At 33.8% G+C, this 13,686-nt stretch overlaps 1 long non-coding RNA gene across 3 annotated transcripts in view; it reads right to left on the bottom strand.

Moving 5' to 3' along the window:
- Positions 1 to 13,686, bottom strand: part of LOC105477104 (uncharacterized) — a 264,418-nt gene that overhangs the window by 35,165 nt on the left and 215,567 nt on the right. For 2 of the 3 annotated variants that reach the window (XR_984479.2, XR_011614684.1), the window contains exons 1-2: positions 13,316 to 13,502; positions 412 to 502 (exon numbers count right to left, since the gene is read on the bottom strand). This is a non-coding gene — a long non-coding RNA (uncharacterized lncRNA). Of the gene's footprint in view, positions 1 to 411; positions 503 to 13,315; positions 13,503 to 13,686 lie in introns of those variants that run through there. The other variant, XR_011614685.1, reaches the window with a different exon arrangement.

Raw genomic sequence — 13,686 nt, 5'->3', positions numbered from 1 at the left:
AATTTGTATAGCAAACATTAAAGCAAAAACTTAAAAGTTTTTTAAAAGAGTGAAAATTAATTAAATAATTAAAGAAAAAATATAAAATCATGTAAAATTAAATTAAATGTATTAATGTAATATTAAATTAAATTAAAACCACAATGGCAGGAAAAAGTGTAAGACATATAGGAACGAAGAACAAGGGCAACAAACTAAAAACAGTAACAAGTATGGTAGATATTCATCCAACTATATTGGTAATTACTTTGAATATCAATCATTAAGATGCATCAATTAAAACTCAGAACTGCCAAAGCAGATCAAAAAACAAGATCCAAATACTTGTTGTCTAACAGGAAACCCTATTTAAATATAAAGACACCTATACATTAAAAAATAAAGAGATAGGCTAGTCATGGTGACTCCTACCTGTAATCCCAGTACTGGGAGGCTGAGGTGGGAGGATCATTTGGGTCCAGCAGTTCAAGACTAGCCTGGGCAGCATAGTGAGATCCTGTCTCTACAAAACAAAAAAATAAAAACATTTCCAGGTGTGGTGCTGTGTACCTGTAGCTCCAGCTACTTAGGGATCTGAGATGGGAGGACTACTTGAGCCTGGGAGTTTGAAGTTGCAGTGTTTTTTAAAGACGATTTTCCCTGAACAAGTTCTCTTTCTTTGTCTACTGCCATCCATATAAGATGTGACTTGCTCCTCTTTGCCATCCATCATGATTGTGAGGCTTCCACAGCCACATGGAACTGTAAGTCCGCTAAACCTCTTTTTTTTTTTTTTTTTAATTACCCAGTCTTGGGTGTTTCTTCAGCAGCATGAAAACAGACTAATAAAATTATTAACATATATGAAACCAAAGAATATATGGAGATGGGAAATCAGCACATAAAAAGATGCCTCACATTATATGTCATTAGGGAAATGCAAATTACAACAGCAATGAGATACTACTACATACTTATTCGAATGGACAAAATTCAGAACACTGACAACATCAACTGATGGCAAGGATGTGGAGAAACAGAAACTGTCATTCACTGTCAGTGGAAATGCAAAGTAGTATATTACAGTGGAAGACAATTTAGCAGTTTCTTACAAAACGAAATATGTCCTTACCACACAATCCATCAATTATACTCCTTAATGTTTACTCAAAAGAAGTAAAAGTTGTGTCCACACAAAAACCTCCACAGGGCAGCTTATAATACTTTTGTTCATAATTGTCAAAACTTCACAATTGATGCAACCAACATGTTCTTCAGTAGGTGAATGTATAAACTGTGGACCAGACATTGGAATATTACTGATTGCCAAAGAGAATTGAGCTATCAAGTCATGAAAATCTCATGGAGAAATATGAAATGCGTATGACTAAGTGAAAGACTTCAAGTTGAAAAGGTTACATGTTGTATGAGTCCAACATGTTGTATGACATTCTAGTAATGTTTACTCTATTGAGACAGTAAATATATCAGTGGTTGCTAGAACTTAAGAAGGGATAGAGAGATACATAGGGAGAGAACAGAGGATCTTTAGGGAAGTAAAACTATTCTGTATGATACTACAATACTGGACACATTGCATTATATATTTGCACAAATCCATAGAATATTCTACACCAAAAATGAAACAGAATATAAATGGTGGACTTCAGTGAATAATGATGTATCAACGTAGGTTCATTAGTTGTAATACATGATAGAGGGTATGTGGATAATGCGGGATGCTATGTATGTGCAGGGGAAGGGATTCATGGAAATCTCTGTACCTTGCTTCAGTTTTACTGTGAATGTACAACTCCCCCAAAAAGTAAAATCTATTTAAAAAATATATATTTGAAAATAATTAATGCTGTAGTTTCTATTGGATGGCTATGCATAGAGACATTACATTGGATGTTCAGCTTTTAAATAATAAAATATAGTAAATATTAAAAATTAATATATAGTTTTATATCAGAAATTACTAGAGTTAAATTATTGAGAAAAAGTATAAGCTCTCATTCTATATCTCCCATTTAAAAATAAGTAGTCCAAGAAATTGTTTTATTTTACAATAATAAGGTTTAAATGCTTAAAGAATATTTATTTTGTTACGTATGCAAACTATAATACTTAACACTTTAATATTCATTTTGAAGTTTTTGTAACATAATGTATTTAATTATGCCCATGAGAAATGTTAAAATGTAAATATACATATCTATGTAATTTTAAGACAGCATTAACATTTCTTACTAGTATATTTTATGTAGAATTTATTTATATCATTGATTTGTATCATTTAATTACCTTACTTTTCACATAGCAAAAGTTCATAAGAATACAAGAATCACAAAATTGATTCAATACATAATAAATCTTGTCAAGTATTTGAAGTGTTAAGAAAAAATAAGACCAGTTAAATTTAACAAAGTTTATTGAGCAAGAAATAGATTCTAGAACCAGGCAGCATTCCAGAGCTAACACAGTTCGAAATGACTCCCTATCCAATGTGGTAAACCATATGTATAGCCAGAAAACAGGAAATTACATACATAAATTACCTGATTGGTGCAGTTCATGGTTGACCTTATTTGGACAGAATTGGAAAACTTTCAGCTTGGGTTTGGCTGAAGGTTTGGCTGCTGTGATTGGCTGTGGTGCTGTTGCTTGATTACCAGGGTATAGTCGTAAGTTTGGTCACAACTTATTTACACATCAAGTTAGGGTACAGTTCACTGTATAGGCCATTAGGAACACTCTTTATCCCACAACTACAGAGACAGGTTTAGGCCAAGTAACTCGATTTAATAAAAGTAAGACAATTTTACCAAAGGCTATTTTATGTCATTAAAATATTTTTCTCCACAATCATAACCTGAGTTCAAGATACTTCCCCACAATATTTTTATTCTTCCTATCAAAAATCATACTGTACCATAGCATATTTTATATGTTTACCACTTCCTATAATCATGTATTCTATTATTTGTTAAGTATAGCTCTTTTTTGTTTGCCTAGGATATCATTTTCTATGTCTCTAGAGAACAATCTAAACTGAACACATTATATCCTCTTTTGTTGGATCATGATTGAGAATCACAAACCAACAGCATGACAAATTTGCATGATTCTTGCTTGTCTATATGTACCTGTGTAAAATTATCTTTCCTTTCTTGTCTCTAATTCTATGTGCCTTTTCATAATTGTCTTGCTTATAGAATTTATTTCACAATTTTTAAATGACATGTGAAAATTCAATTAGTAATGTGTGATAATTCAAGACTAAATCTATGATAATAATGTAACCTACAATATGATCAAGCATATGAACATATCATTGACTGCTTTCTTATATTCTAAGAACTAGAATGACTATACCTATATAGATTATGATGCTAGTGTGGTGTAAATTAAATGTACAATTTAATTCTTCATTTTTCTGCCATTTTCTTTCCTTTTCCTTTTTCCCCCCATCTTTTTTTTTCCGCGTTTTTTTTTTAAATTATGATTTGTAACTGCTGGAAATTTATTTTTCAATGGCTGATTTCAGCAAGTCACACTAAAGTAGACTTCCATTGTTCCGAAAACATCAAAACGAAGACTCCTTTGTTGTCCAAGTGTAAATCTTCACCAAGCAGTTGATACACGAACATTGAAGGCAGAATTCATATTTTAAATTTGCAAAGGAATGCCGGAGTTGTTTTTACATTTGAAAATTTAAGATCCAGACTCCTTCTTCGATACTAACGGAACCCAGTATGTGCTTCATTAAAGTATATCAAAATTAGTTCACATGGAAAGCAGACGCTATAGCAAACTGACTGCTGAGCAGGAATCTGACACATGACCCACGTCTACTTCATCATTCTCATTCTCAGTTAGATGTTATTTGCTTCCAACCTTTATAATGAGGAAGTATAGCCATGCATTTAACCACTTAAGTGAATGCTCCAAAGACACACAGCTACTTAGTGGCAGGTAGGCAAGTCTGAACTAAGCCCAGCTGACATTAAAATCTATGATTTAAAAATCTACCCAGGGCCGGGTGCAGTGGCTTATGCCTGTAATCCCAGGACTTTGGGAGGCCGAGGTGGGTGGATCACCCGAGGTCAGGAGTTCGAGACCAGCCTACCCAACATGGCAAAATCCCATCTCTCTACTAAAAATACAGAAATTAGCCGGGCGTGGTGGCACGTGCCTATAGGCCCAGCTACTTGGGAGTCTGAAGCAGGATAATTGCTTGAACCTGGGAGGCAGGGGTTGCAGTGAACTGAGATAGTGCCACTGCACTCCAGCCTGGGTGACAGAGGGAGACTCTATCTCAAAAACAAAACAAAACAAACAAAAAAATCCACCCAGAACTCTCATTGTGATATGATATCCTTCTTTACTATTTAATTATTTCTTCTTACGTGGTTGTTTTTTATTTAAAAGTTCACAATCTCTGGATGAATATCAGTTTTACCCAATCTCTTATAATTTTTCCAGCTTACTCTTATATGCAACTCAGGTAATTTATTATATATTTTCATTAGTCATGTATCACAGAGTGATCTATACCCATGACTAATCATTTTGCCAAAAGCAAAACTATTGAGCTCATTACATGATTAAAATAAAAAACAACAACTAAGTGTAGTAATCAATTTTCGGAAAAGATAAGAATTTGCCTAAAAGACAATACATAAAATGAGAGTTTCTTTAATATTCATTTAATCAAACTTATAAATGTTTTCAGTGTATAGCCTAATTTTTTATTTTTATTTTTTAAACTGACAGAAGGTAGGAGTCACTATTAAATAACACAATTATTTATAAACTAATAGATTAATAATGAATTGATCATTTAAAAAGTCACAAATCAGTGTATAGTTGTAAGTATTAGTCATTTGCTTTGGAAATTCAATATATCTAATTTTGGTATGGATTTCAGGGTTAACATTTTATTCTAAGGAAATAAATAAATTAGGTCATTTGTTTCTAAATTATAATGCAAGGGAGAGCCCTGCTGGCAGACTTTCATAGATGCAGCAAGTAGACTCATAATTGAAGCAAACTATCTTAGGAAAAGCAATAGTGAAGTGTAATACATCTGAATGTTTTTTGGCTCTGTATATTCTATATTCTAGAATTGAGTTTCATTAACTTTTAACTCAATGTGCACTGTGCTTTTCAAGTTTTATAGCACCTTTCATGCAATTTCCCTATTGGAATAATCCAGAAATGTACAGTTAACTTTCTATGTGAATTTTATACACTTAGGAAAACAGGACACACAGTCTATTTCCAAGTATGACAAAGCAATTCTATTGCAATATTGCATTTATTAATATCTACCCTACTCACTAGATGCAGTTAACACATCTTGATTTCTTGATTTTCTCTGTTTACTTCTTGTATTTAAAAGTTCTTTATTACTACCTCTAGGGAACATTTTAAAAGGGAAAAAATAGGGATCAGAAACTGAAAGAAAATGCTTGTTTTCTATTTAAAGTCAGATTCAAGTATGAGCTGAGTAAAGGATCATAATGGGAAACTTAACAGAATCTAGTAAATTTTCTACCCTCCCCTCAGGGTGGATTACTTTACATGTTATTTGCTTGTTTGTTTGACATGAATGTACAGACACAAAAAATACACATATTTAAATATAAATGGAAAATTTTCCTGTGTCAGGCTTTTAATATGATCTACAATATTGCACTGCATGCCCCACTGCTCTCTACATTTGAGTGGATACTTGAGAGTTAACTATATGTTTAGAGAAATGGCAGTAGCAATATTTAATACTTGAAGATATAGAGATGAATAATATATTAAAGCTTGAGGCATCATCTTGAGTAATGGAAAATTGAAAGCAAGCAAATATCTTAACACAACATACAAAAAGAGAATAAGCATTTTAAAAAATCATTGATCAAACTTTTTGAGCTCCTGGTATGTCAACATAGTAAGCAAAATTTCACCATAATGGAATCGGTGAACTATATCTTCTATTGCTTTAGGATGGTCACCTATGGAAGTTTTGAAACAAGGTGCTCGGAAGAAACTAGTTTCTTCTGAAATGGAGTGATTAGAAGATCATATGGGAAATGAGAAATATTTTTGTTTATATTAAATATTTATCAAATAAAAATTCTATTCTATTTTATAATAAATTATAATGTAATAAAATCAATATGATATATTGGGCCAACCCTAAATTATGTTATCGTATGTCTGGCTAGGACCCAAAGATCAGTATTTGTAAGCACTATGCCATATTTCATGTATCAAATCCCCACTCTTATAATGGTCAAACTTTTTGAGCTCCTGGTATGTCAACATAGTAAGCAAAATTTCACCATAATGGAATCGGTGAACTATATCTTCTATTGCTTTAGGATGGAAGTTAAATAACACAATTATTTATAAACTGATCCTCAAGGCTATAGTTTTGTATAGTTTTTCTCAATGCACTCACAATGAAATTCTATGAATATTTAAAATATTTAAAGATTATCATAAAGGCAAAATGATATTTTAGTACTTTCTGGAATATCATTGCAAAATTATTAAGATAATAATATTAGTATTCAAATATGATTCGGTATCTGTCAATGTGTTAAGATTATTGAGAATTCACCTTCACTGCCTTTCAGAAATCATAACATCTCTTTGAAGAATTACACTCGTAATACATATTCTTACTTTGGTGGGCAAATTAGGCCAAAATGAACACACAAAAATAAACAAAAATAACAGCGGAGTTTATAATATATTTATAGTTATGAATAATGCACAATAAAATTATGCTTCCTCAAGGTCTGTGATCTGTGTGTTCAATAAATCAGACTTTAGTTTATTCTCACCTATGGTTTGATGTGAGGGAAGTAGCATTTCCATTCCAAAACTTGCTTTATTTTAGGGTTATGCACACAGACATGGCTCAAACAGGAGCAGTAAGAGCTTAAGAGGCTCGGAGGAAAGAGAAGAAGAGGGGTATTTGGAGATATTTAATAATCCAAGAACGCAATAGCATCTCTGCCCATTAGAGAATATTATTGTATGTCTATAAGAAGTCCCTATCACTTGAACTTTGGGTTTTAATACTTAAATATCTAAGCTTTCACTTACTAATTACCTAGACTTCAGTTCTTTGCCCCTTCCAGTAATAAGTGAAAAAATAATAATAATAAAGGAGTTCAAGAAGGAAGAGAGAAGTGAAAATGACCCAATAGTCCCATAGACAGTTTTTTTTTTTTTTAAATAAAGAAGGAAAGTGACCCTCTGCTCTTAAACTTGAAATTTATATTCGTTTTGTTTGAGTTCCTTTCTCAGGAAATGACTTTTAGGCTTCTCAAAGAAAGTATCAAGGAACTGAAACTCACCAGATCACAGCATCTAGACACGGAGATGCTGGACTCCATATTCATCATGATTTCTTCCCTGCCACTCCCTGGCTCCCATTTTCTTATACATTGTTCCATTTCTTCTCTGCTTTATAAACCCCTAATTTTAGAGAGATGAATTTGGGAATAATCTCCCATTTCCTCAGCTGCAGAACCCAATTAGGTGTCTCAGTGGTCAGCTTTCTGTGCTGCAAGCAGCAGGTCCTAGACTGAACCCTTGGTGTTTCAGTAACAGAAGGACAAAGAGGATAAGGAAGAGGAGAAGGAGGCCGAGGAAAAGAAGAAGAAAGGAAAAATAAAAATTATGTTGTAAAGGGTAGCTGTGGTCAGTTCATGCCATGTCTATTCATACTTTTATGTAATTCCATCTTACTTCCTCTGTTGTGTATATGTATGTGTGTGCTTGTGTCTTTTTGTGAACAAGTATACGTGGCCTATAAAGATAATGTTAGAAAGAAAGGACTTTTTTTTTTCTTTTTTGAGATGGAGTCTTGCTCTTGTCGCCCAGGCTTGAGTGCAGTGGCGCAATCTCCGCTCACTGCAACCTTCGCCTTCCCACGTTCAAGTGATTCTTCTGCCTCAGCCTCCCGAGTAGCTGGGATTACAGGCACATGCCACCACGCCCAGCTAACTTTTTTTGTATTTTTAGTAGAGACGGGATTTCACCATGCTGATCTGACAGGAGGCAGAGCTCAGGTGGTAATCCTCGCTTGGTTCCCACTGACTTTGTGCTGTGAGGTCCAGTTCCTAACAGGTCACCATCCGGTACCGGTCCACAGCCCGGGGGTTGGGGAACCCTGTTTTACATAACCAGACTGCTTCTAGAGTAGCCTGATTCCATTTCATCTCCCATAACGTTACTAGACTGGTACTCCTAATGTACAGATCTGACCATGTTGCTTGCCTATATAAAGCCTGTAGGCCAAACACATTAGCGTAGTAATAGAGCCCTTTATATATAGCTCACTCCTGCCTTCTGTTCCAGTCACATATGCTGGGCGTCTCTTATTTCTAAGATATAGAAGCCAAAATAAACTATCTAGAGTTTCTCGATTCTCAGTGTTCTTCGATTCCACCAAAATGATGTTTTCTCTGCTTAGAATGCCCAGCTCCTTTTTTTTTTGTTTTTGTTTTGGTAGCTAATCCATATATGCCTTTTATAGTCAAATTCACCTGGATAACAAAAACATAGTTTTTAATTTACCAGTTTTGTGTTCAAAAAGACGTTCAATTTTCTGTGATTAAGTTATTGCCTGCATAAAATGAAGATAATTTAAAATGGCCTCATAGAAAAAAAAAAGGGTTAGCAAAGTTTTCCTATAAAGGGACATTCTGTAAACCATATAGTCTTCGTCACAATTGGTTCTGCTGTTGTAGTATAAAAATAGCCATAAACGGCCAGGAGCGATGGCTCTTGCCTGTAATCCCAGCACTTGGGAGGCCGAGGTGGGCGGATCACAAGGTCAGGAGTTCAAGACCAGCCAGGCCAACCTAGTGAAACCCCGTCTCCACTAAAAATACAAAAATTAGCCAGGCGTGGTGTTAGGCACCTGTAATCCCAGTACTCAGGAGGCTGAGGCAGGAGAAAGTATTGCTTGAACCTGGGAAGGTGGAGGTTGCAGTTAGCCGAGGTGGTGCCATTGCACTCTGGTCTGGGTGACAGTGCGAGACTCCATCTCATATATATATATAGAGAGAGAGCCATAATCAATATGTCATGAATGGGTCAGACTATGCTTTAATAAATATGTACAAAAACAACTGAGGGCCTGCCTCCTTCATAAAGTCATCACTTTATGTCCTTTTCCTTATATTCCTACTCAAATATGTTAAATACAAACTCTTAAATCAACCTTTTATGTAAAAGCCAAATAGCAAATGAGGTAAATCAGTAAAAACATACTAATATCAATTTCCTAAAACTTGAAGAATTTACAAATTTTGTGATTAAAAAGTTTGTTCTTTTTATTTCAAAATGTGGAATAAATGTGAAAGATATGCATCAATTAATGGAATGAACAATAATAAAACATTTCTGCCTTGTTCATTAAAGGAAATCCCCTGCCCTGTGTGTATCTGAAAATTCTCGAAATAAAGATCAAATATTCTGAATGTATTAAAAAACTTGTTTGATAGAATAAAGTTAACCTGGATTATATTTACATTTTACATTGTTAAAATGAATTCGAATTAGCACTGAAATATTGGGTTTATATTACATTTGACTATATAAGTTGCCTATATTTTTAGATAGAAAATGTTTTTAAATTGTTTATTGATTATGGAAAATATTACATACAGTTGACTTGGAACCCATGTAAATGTTAGGTTTAAAAATTCAGACTGTATACAGTTGGTGCTTTAACAGTGTTGCCAACTCTTCACGTAGTCAAGAGCCAATACAACTATTGGCTTCCCAAAAACTTAATTACTAAAAGCCTGCTCTTGACCAGAAGCCTTAACAATAACACAAATGGTCAATTAACACATAGTTTGTATGTTATATGTATTATACACTATGTTTTTACAATAATGTAAGGAAAAGAAAATGTTATTAAGAAAAATAAGGAAGAGAAAATATATTTACTATTAATTACATGGGAGTGCATCATCATAAAAGTCTTTATGTTGGTTGTCTTCATATTGAGTAAGTTGAGGAGGAAGAGGAAGAGGAGACGTTGGTCTTGCTTTCTCCGGGGTGGCAAAGGCAGAGAAATATTTGCATATGAGTGAACCCAGGCAGTTCACACCTGTGTTGTTCAAGCACCAAATGTGTATTTTTTAATCTACTTAGATTTATTAGATTTATTCTATATTCATAACTGTGCAGTCTTTGGATAATTCACTAATCTGCAAATGTAGATTAATCATTTTCCTAATGTGCAAAATACCAACCAATAATGGGCACTGAAAATACTTAACATGTAAATTTCATGAAGAAAAAATTATTTGAGATATCTAAGAGGATCTTTGAATGTGGCATTCTATTAGAATGATAAAACACTAGAAAGTTAAGAAAAAAAAATCAACGAAAACATGGACACAAACCACATGACATTAAGTACTAGGGGGCTTTTTTTTCTTACTTCTGCAGAACTGATAGTCAAGAACCACAATTAATAGTCAAGAACCACAACTAATACTCAAGAACCACAACTAAGGCCAAACAGTATAGATCCAACATTCTGAGTTCAGAGAATCACCTATCCTGAGGGCAATCATCTCCCTATACTTACTGAGAGTTGTCATTTTAACAGATCCTAAAGAAAAAGTACCTCCATCTCACTGCTGTGTTTATATAAGAAACGTGCCTTTTTTTTTTTTTTGAAAGCAGGGCATATTTTTTAATAGAAGCTGAACCCTCCCCTCTTCCTTTCTAGTAATAGTGAAAAGAGTAGCAGGCGCCCTTCCTTAAACCAAGGAAGAAACCCTAAAATAATCATTCAAAACTGGGTGGCTGTAAAGAGGGAGAGGGAGGCTTGCTGACCTGATCATGGACACAGAAACCATATTGAGAGGAGAAAACTAAGTGGACTGAACAGATAGAAAGGGACAAAGACCATCTTCTTTCTTGTCTAGTTTCTGTGATGTGTGGAAAACAACTCATCCTCTCAGAAACCACAGTGAACCCTCAAAAAATACTGAATATTCAAAATTTTGGCCTTGCCAGGATGCAATGTGAGGCGAAGTACGTCAATGAGAAGGTTGCACAATGAGGCCAGCAGCTGAAAAGCAGAAGATATATCCAAATTATCCAGTTTTTTAAAGGCCATCAATGCCTAGAGAAGCTGTTTGAGATGATATGATCATCAGCAAAGCCTGTGGAAGAAATCATTTTATCACATTAAATCCGTACATACAATGGGATGGATGTTTACTAAGAATAACCTTACTGCAGCAGTTTTGAGAACTATTAATTATAACAAAATATGCTGTGAACACCTGAATGAAAAGAAATTGCATACAACATTCACTAAACCTTTTTGTGAACATAACTTTGGCTGCATTGGTATTGGCATAATGGAAATTTCAAGAACCATGTGAATAGAATACAACTGTGAAACAAAAAAATGATGCAAAATGGTTAAAAATTAGAAAAACTGAATAACTTGATACCACCAATAACTATGCAAGTGTATCTATATAATTTCATATCTCAATATTTTCCTTTCTATCCCCCTAAAATAATTAAATCAATGATGTAGTCCATGAAGTTCATCTTAGTAAAATAATGACATGATTTCAGTTACATACAGGCAAAGCTTTTGCAATTGTCCATACTGTATTTAGACTACAGGAAACATCAGGTCAAGTTATAAAGTTGGATATTCTAATTTTTACTATGTTATATAGAAATAGAAATCAGTATGATGAATTCAATGACTCATCTAGTAAATTTAGTAGGAAAAAAATCAATCAATTGCATTATTCCTCTGAACTAATAATGCTTCAAAGGTAGAAAGTCAATCTGGAAATCCCTAAGAACACATAGTCAATCATTGAGGATTAATGGAATCACTTATGGAAAGAAAATAAATACTCCTGAGAATTGCAGGTGAAAATGATGCAATGTGCTTGTGTGAAAAGCATGCCAAATTAATAGTCAAAAGATCTGGCTCAAGTATGACTTACACAAATTCAATATGTAAGCTTGGGCAAAGAATTTAACTTTTTGGGATTTCCTTAGTCAAATCTATTATAAAATGACATTAAAAATGCAGTGCTTTTATCATTTTCTTTGACATTTTAAACATTACTCATCGTTCTGCAATGCAGCTATTACAAGAAGCCCAATAACTGGGCCTTAAATTGGATTGTTGATTGGCGATCACAGGGCAAAATCTGGAATCTCTGCTGACTCATATTCCTCCTTATTTCCTCAACAAATACCCTGTGAAATAGAAGCATGAATTCTATGGACCTAGGGATAACAGTTCATAATCCTCAAGACAGAAAATTTGGATTATGCCCCCATATATATAAAAAATCCAGAAGTAGGAGAAAGAAAACACTACTTTTATGAAATTCTTTTCCTCTCAGATTTTTTCTTTAAACAAAAAAATTTTAATCTCTGTGTTTTATTTGGATTTCTTGTTTTTTATTAAGATAATAAATTTATGCTGATTTAAGGCATTAAGTTTATGGTAATTTGTTATGGCAGCAATAATAAGCTACAACATAGCGTAAGAAATAATACTGAGAACTAACACTATGATTATCGTCCTAGAAAACATTGCGTCACTCCACACTGGGGTCTTATTTCTTTAAAACAAGCCAAATCACTTGTGAAATTCTAAAATAGCCAATGAATCCTTCAATCTTGTTCTCTAGCTTTTAATTTTTCTTTCACCTTAAGGAAAATCCAGTAAACTTATTTCTATTCCATACATCATTTCAAAATCTTACATAAAATCACTAAATAATTTAGTACAATCTCCTTAGAGGGACTTTTTAAAAATGGAGTTAAATATGCCTTCATTTGATGTCCATAAAAATTGAAGTATGTTCCACACATTGCTTTCTTCACAGCTATAAGGCATGTTCAGATTGTTGTTACTTTAATCAAGAATTTTTGAAGCAGCTTATATATATTGCATACTACCAAATAGCTAGAGGAGAGGCTTTTCAATGTTCTTACCACAAAGAAATGATAAATGCAGCAGATGATAAATGACTGAAGATACGCTAAATACTCTGATTTGATAATTATATATCATAAAATATATATATCACACATTAAAAATCAATTAATTAAAAATATTTTGTATACAAAGTTAAGGCACCCAGATTTACTGCTATCTTTAAAGATATTTTGAAAGTAGACAGAACTTAACTGACAGAGGAATCCCATTAATTACATGTTCCCTGTATTTTAGTCTGCTAGAGACATTATGACAGAATACCACAGATGGGGTGGCTTAAACAACAGAAAGTTATTTTCTCACAGTTACATAGGCTGGAAGTTCAAGATCAAGGTGCCAGCAGGGTTGGTTTCTGGTGAGGCCCCTCTGTAGCTCGCAGAGGGCCACTGCCTTCTCATTGTGTCCTCAGATGGCCTTTCTTCTGTACCCTCTGTACCCACACACTCCTGGTTTCTCCCTCTTCTTACAAGGATACAAGTTCTATTGCACTGGGGTTTCACCTTTATGACATCATTTAACCCTAATTACCCCTATAAAGGCCCTGTCTACAAACACAGTCACTTTGAGAATTAGGGATTAAACACAAGAATTTTGAGTTTCCCAATTCACTCTATGACATTTTCTAACACTCTAACCTGTCAAGTGGTGAGAAACCATGAGATATTCCAGTTGTA

The sequence above is a fragment of the Macaca nemestrina genome, chromosome 16 (assembly GCF_043159975.1).
Source record: "Macaca nemestrina isolate mMacNem1 chromosome 16, mMacNem.hap1, whole genome shotgun sequence".
In the NCBI taxonomy this organism is placed as follows: Eukaryota; Metazoa; Chordata; class Mammalia; order Primates; family Cercopithecidae; genus Macaca; species Macaca nemestrina.
Note: the sequence above shows the minus strand (reverse complement) of the source record. Positions and strands in the feature narration are given on the sequence as shown.